This window comes from Lolium perenne, chromosome 5 (genome assembly GCF_019359855.2).
Source record: "Lolium perenne isolate Kyuss_39 chromosome 5, Kyuss_2.0, whole genome shotgun sequence".
NCBI classification, from domain to species: Eukaryota; Viridiplantae; Streptophyta; class Magnoliopsida; order Poales; family Poaceae; genus Lolium; species Lolium perenne.
In genome coordinates this window covers 75,044,267-75,051,058 of record NC_067248.2, presented here as the reverse complement: position 1 = coordinate 75,051,058, position 6,792 = coordinate 75,044,267, and the positions used below count along the sequence as shown (strand labels likewise).

The following is a 6,792-nucleotide window of genomic DNA, read 5'->3' as shown; positions in this document are numbered from 1 at the left end:
CCCATGAGATCCACGGTTCGAATCCCTCAGAGCCAGAAAACTCATCCCTTTTTGTTTTTCCCAGATCCAGTTTTGCCAATGGGCCTCGGCCCGTATCTCTCCCGGTGTAGCCATCGCCCAGCGTGCAGCAGGCCGCTATCCGCCGCTGCCTCTACACAGGCCCGGCCCAGCTCGTCGCCTGCACATTTGTTTCTCTTTTATTTTGCTGCAAATATTTATATCTTGCAAAAATCATATCTCTCAAACTGTAACTCGAAATAAAACATGTTTTATATGAAACTTGATCAGAAAAATGTGTTGAACATGAATATGCCATCCATGCTTTCTATTGCACCATGCATCATATAATTTCGTGGTAGTTTGCATTATCACCTAATATGTAACATATGGAATATGTGGGATATTATATAAATGTTGTCCCGGTTCCATTTAACTTTGAAGTAGCTCACTCATGCCATGTATTGCCATGCTAATCAACATTTAATATTGCCGATAGAAAAATAACGCGAACATAATAATTGTTTGTCCGGGTTCCGATCCCGATTAATATGGATAAGTTGCACCGCATCATCCATACCATGTCATGCATATCATCTTGATCATGCTGATTCTTCTTCCGTAGTAGTCAGACTTGCACCCGTTGTTTGTTCCAGCGTTTGCTTCTTCTCGGATAGGATCGCGAAGTGGTGTTGTGAGATACGACAAGTCCTTCTGCAGCTTTTCACAGGCGAGCTCTCTCTCTTCACCTATTATATACTCTCCCTCGCATTGCTATCCTTATGTTGCGATTCTTTATCGAGTCACGTGTCCTATTCTAGTTGTTTACCATAATAATCCTATATATATCTTTCCTTAACCATAGCCGTTGCTTGATGCTTGAGCCTTGTGAGTCGTAGGCGTCTTTAGGCTCTGTTGTTATCTCGATCTGTTATCGGGATATGTTGGGTTGTTGGGAGGTTATCACATGCTACATCAGTTGTTGGAGATATTCACACTTTACTTTATTGTTAACAACTAAAATTGTAAGCAGATGCATCTGTGAGCCCCTTTGCGAAAGCATCGGAACTTTGACTTGCTAATGTCCCCTAGGACCCGAGTTCTTGTTATCTGTTCCGAGATTGAGCGCTCTACCCGTACGTGGGGGGAGTGGGACCCCCATCACCCACTACCTTTCCTCGAGTCTGTTTATTGGGAGCCACAACCTTGGTTTTATTTGCCCATATGCACGATGCACGATTACTTCCTGTTGCCTTCGGGTGCTTATTTATGTACTGTACTCATATCGTGGAACGATTAGCGACAGCAGGTTGTTCACACTTAGCTTAGCCTTGACACAAACCTCTGGGTCCGTATCGGAGTACGGCCGAACTTCGTCACGGGTAGCTTAGTGGGGTGGCTCCCCTTAAACATTCTCTTGCATTGGGAACGGTCTTGTTGTGAGACTCCACCTGTAGTAAGTGGGTTCGAGCATGCGAATGGTTACATTTGGGCAACCCCTGCAGGGTGTACATCTTATCGATAAGCCATGTCCGCGGTTATGGACGACTTGGAATTATATGGCTTGATCATAGAACAACTTGCACATTATACTTATTGTTAATAATCTAATAATAACTTGTGTAGTAATATAGCATTACTACAACCGATACCTAATAAAATTTGTCCACTGTTGAGTGCCTTTTACATTGCCTCTTCGCTTTGTTGAAGGGGATATGTGTAATCGGCTGGGTTATGTTTGTGTAGTATTTATCTGTTATCTTATGCGCTCTCTTATCTTCTCTGAGTAGACGGATGTTGTAGCGTGTCTCTATTGGTTATAGTTTTGCTGCTGCTAAACCTACCATATAGCCCCAGGCGATATATATATTCGCCCAGGCGAAAAGAGCCATTTCTAGTCTCGCTAAGTACGTGCCGGAGTTCGTTCCTTGGTACTTACTCTCGCCTTTCCTCTTTCTCTTTTGCTTCCTTCCTTTTGCCGGCAACCGATGGCCCGACTTTGACAGGTACGAGATGACGACGTTAGCAAGGTTACCCTTCCGGCTTGGCCTGGGCAGGGTTATGGACGCCATTGGTTATCTTCAGGACTCTTACTCCAATTTGTATCTTGTCCGTACTCGGACGTATTTGACCTTCTGTATGGTTTGGATATTTGTATTGTATATTTGTATCTTGACTCGTTGGAGTCGTTGTTGTAATATATGTTTCTTGTGGGCTCTATTGTAATCCTGTTGTAATGTTACCGCTCGTGTTAATTCCTCTGGCATCACGTGTGTGAATCTTCGCGCACATCGAGGTACATCCGGCCTTGTCCGTCAAATAGGACCTCCATGGTCCAGAGACGAGGACCGCAGTCAGCTGCTCGTAGATACACCTTAGCTGGCTCCTAGCCGTCAAGATAGTCTGCAAATTTTTTGGGAGTTCCTGCAAAGAGATCGAGCGCCGATCGTTTGAAATTAAAGGTTTTTAGAACATGCCCATAATTAATCACATGCATCATATATGTGGGAACGCGTACGTACCTTCTTGACCAAAGGGTCTTCATAGACGACGATGAAGAACTCCTCTATGATCAATGGCAGTGTTGACGGTGGTGGTGGCAATGATGATGATCCACTTCCCCTTCCCCTTTCCCTTCCGGTCCACATCCGAGACATGGAAGCCATGGCAATGGATCAAGTGTATGTGAACGAAGAAGAGAGAGGCAGAACCTATTGACACAAGGGATGGCTGTGTGGGTGTTTATAAGGGAGAGATGATCGTTGTAGGGGTTTACCAATAAAATAAGGAGGAGGTGAACGTTGCTGGGGGTTTACACAATAAATTAAGGAGGAGATGACCGTTGTGGGGGTTTACACAATAAATTAAGGAGGAGACGGCCGTTGTGGGGGTATATGTCTCAACAAAAAGTAATGCGGACTATCTTGACGGAAATGGAACTTCGTGATATAGTTTATCATTTTACCGTGAAAAGTAATGCCTAAAAGAAATGGTAATTCGTGATAGTTTATCATTTACCGTAATGGCTACAACAAATCGTTGATGGTTTATCATTTTTTGCGTGAAAAGTAATGGCTACAAGAAATGGGTGATGGTGTATCATTTTTTGCGTGAAAAGTAATGGCTACAACAAAATCGGTTATGGTTTATCGTCTTTTGCGTTAAAAGTAATGGATACAAGAAATGGGTGATGGTGTATCATTTTTTGCGTGAAAAGTAATGGCTACAACAAAATCGGTGATGGTTTATCGTTTTTTGCGTGAAAAGTAATGGCTACAAGAAATGGGTGATGGTGTATCATTTTTTGCGTGAAAAGTAATGGCTACAACAAAATCGGTGATGGTTTATCGTTTTTTGCGTGAAAAGTAATGGGTACAAGAAATGGGTGATGGTGTATCATTTTTTTGCGTGAAAAGTAATGGCTACAACAAAATCGGTGATGGTTTATCATTTTTTGCGTGGAAAGTAATGGCTACAAGAAATGGGCGATGGTGTATCATTTTTTTGCGTGAAAAGTAATGGCTATAACAAATCGGTGATGGTTTATCATTTTTTGCGTGAAAAGTAATGCCTAAAAAGAGTTTATAATTTAGCTCGTGAAAAATAATGCAGAAAACCAAACTTTAGCGTACTGGGTAACCGCCCTTTCGCATACATAGAGGGTGGAAGCTAACCGACAACAAAGAGAGAGAGAGAGGGTGGTGGCCCCGACCAGAGAGAGAGAGATAGGGGTTATCCTGCCCGTTAGATCATACGATCAACGGTCGGCGGGCACGATCCGCGTGACATGGGCTAGACCAATCAGGGCAATGTTGGGCGTCTGTGAGAGTTTGTGAAGGGAGAGGGCAAAACTGAGTAGTATCAAGAAACCAAGGGCAAGTGAGTAGTAAACAGACTAAGGGATTCAAATATGAGATTTAAAAAATGGAAAATGCGTGTTTTGTACAATGAAACCCATCTTGGCCTACCTCAAACTATTTGCAATACAAATCTACATGAGTGTGAAAATTATGGACTCATTCAGACAAAGTATGTTTTGGGGAAAGGTGTTTTGGGTAGGGCTTATTATGGAAAACCATGCACCTTCATAGCTACTAGGTGATTTGTGAAGTTGCAATTTGTGGTGAAACTTGATTTATCTATGATTTGAGAAGTGGCAATTTGTGGTAAAGACTCCATGAGTAAGTGCCACTCTTTTTTGGAATTTTTTGCACATTAAATAACTCATTTAACTAGTTAATCCCATTTGTTGACTCTCTGTTGACCATCCACTTGAGGGTAAAACTTAGTATATTGCACTAACCAGTATTAGCACTCAAGGAGAAAACTGAGCACACAAAAAATGCTAGTATATGACTCGATGGTATACCTGAGTATATCTAAATTTCCAGGGTTAGACTCGAGGACGCGTGTTGCGGTGCAGAAGTGGAAGACGTGCCATTGTTGACGCGTGTCACGGTGCAGACATGCAAATAGTGGACGCGTAGGACGCGGGTCGCATTTAGGACGCGTAAACCCCTCCCTCCCTCCCTCCCTCTGCATACAGTCGTCTCATTCTCGCTCACGCACGAAACCACCCCTCTCACGTCCCATCAACTTCTCCAAATCGGAAAAACCCCAACCGCCGTACGCACCCTACCCTGCCGGCGATGGAGAAGAAGAATGCCCCGGCGGCCGTTGCCTTCGAGCCTGTCGCCTCCGCGCCCGTCGCCTCCGAGCCCGTCGCCGCCGAGCCCGTCGCCTCCGAGTGCGTCGCCTCCGAGGGCGGCGCATCCAAGCGCGGCTCCTCCGTGAACTGGACCTCTCTCTCGGCTGATGGACCACTTCACAAGATCGGCGAATGCTTACTGGCGAACGAGGAGTACGCCGACACCTACTCTGCCATGAGGCAAGTCTGTAGAAATTGGCGCTCAGGTTTGCCCGAGCCCGACGTGCACCTGGACGAATGGATCATGCTAGACCACGCCCTTCCACGCGTCGCTGAGTTCACCTTCCTCCAACTCGGCACATCACGCTACGTCACCATAGATCTATCGGAAGTTCATACAAGGTTCAAATTCCTCCATATCTACCTTTTTATTTTCAATCTTAAACATCTTAGTGATGAATGTTATCTTCATCAATATATTTTAGATACTACTTCATCGGCTTTTGCCGTGGCGTCATCGTGCTTGCCCAGAAGAACCCGCCGCACAAGATACGCCTTCTGAACCCACTCACAAAGAAATCGAACACTATGTTTGAGGCGCAGATGCCATCTGTTTTTCTGAAATCAGTCGCTATTATCAAATCCCCGACTATGGTCTTCGTTTCCGCACATTACCAGCTGGAAATTGGTTGGGTCGATGAGAGCACTCCAACTAAGGATATACATGAACATTGGGGAGAAGAAAGATTTTCGATCAAGAACCATTGTCTGCGTTGCATTACCCCGTTCAATGGTGAACTGTATGCAGTAGCTGCGGACAATTTTGAGAACGGAAGAATAGTGTGCACCAATGTACAGTTGCAGCAGCGCGCGAGCACTGCCAAGATGGAGACACTAATTTCATTTCCAGAACTTGGATATCAGAAGTTCTACCTTGTGAAGTCGGATGGTGATCTGCTGCTTGTGTTGTTGGTCAGCGTGGCTTTGGCGGGCAGACCATTGGTGTTCCGTGTGGACACTCAGAGCCGCTCTCCCCATCCGGTCAGTAACATTGGCAGTAATGCCTTCTTCGTGAATTATATCCGGTGTATCTCCGTCGACACCAGAGTGTACCCGACACTTCGACCTGGTTGCATCTACTACACGGATTTGGGTTATATCAGAGAGTACTCTCATGATACAAAGGCCTGGGATGAGTGGCCACTACGTGTGGATAGAATAGGAAGCTACGGTATGAGAAATGAACACAGGCCATACCGTTTGGAGGATGTATTGGCCGCACACTGCAGACGGAAGGAGTTCAATGAATATTTCCTTGGGGTAATGCACGAATGGAGCGACGAAGAAATATATGAGGAGGAATGAAGAAAAAATTCATTCATCCTAATCTTCTTGTTGTCCATACATTGCGTGCGTCTTGTATATTTTTCAGCTTAGTTTGTCATGAACATTAACAACGTTATTGGCTGCTTTTGGCTGCTGTATGCAGTTTATGTATTATACTTAGTTTTCTGATTATGCTGTTGTGAATTTATCATATACTAGCTTCCAGATTTGCTACTATATTTGCTGCCATATTGGGCAAAAAACGAGGGCCAAAAGGCATAAATAGCCCCAGAGATTTGCTACTAGATTTGCTGCCATATTGAAGAAAGACAGAAATAGAAACTTCTCTAGATTTGATACTAATTTGGTGAAAAAGACAGAGAGAGAAAGAGGGGAAAAGGTGCTCTTAAAAATGCCAATTTTGGGCCGAGAGAGACAAAACCCAGCTCCTGCTCACGTGCAACCAAACGCTTCTCGTCCTGTCCCACGCGGTCCCTTTCTACCAGCCCCACGCGACGCGGCCCCACACGACGCGGCCCCACAGACGACGCGGCGCAACACGTCAGCACAGAACGTCCAAATAAACGGATTCCTTCCGTCTGAGCTCCTTCTGCGGGTTTCAGACATAGGCTTGGGGAAAACTGAGGAAAAACTAAGGCGCTGGGGAAAACTGAGTACAACTAACGACCCGAGGGCACGAAAATAGAAATCCATGTTATATATCGGTTCTTCAAAAGCTTTGAGCGAAGTCGTATAGTATGATAGTACGTAAGGGATAAAAATAACGATCCCAGTCTTATTCGATAAATCAACTAGTTAAC

General features: G+C 44.7%; 1 long non-coding RNA gene across 1 annotated transcript; it reads left to right on the top strand.

Annotated features, from left to right (window-relative positions):
- The first annotated feature begins 652 nt into the window (after positions 1-652).
- On the top strand, positions 653-2,276 carry LOC139831271 (uncharacterized). Its single transcript, XR_011745964.1, has 2 exons — positions 653-727; positions 2,004-2,276. It is a non-coding gene; the product is annotated as an uncharacterized lncRNA (long non-coding RNA).
- Positions 2,277-6,792: the final 4,516 nt, after the last annotated feature.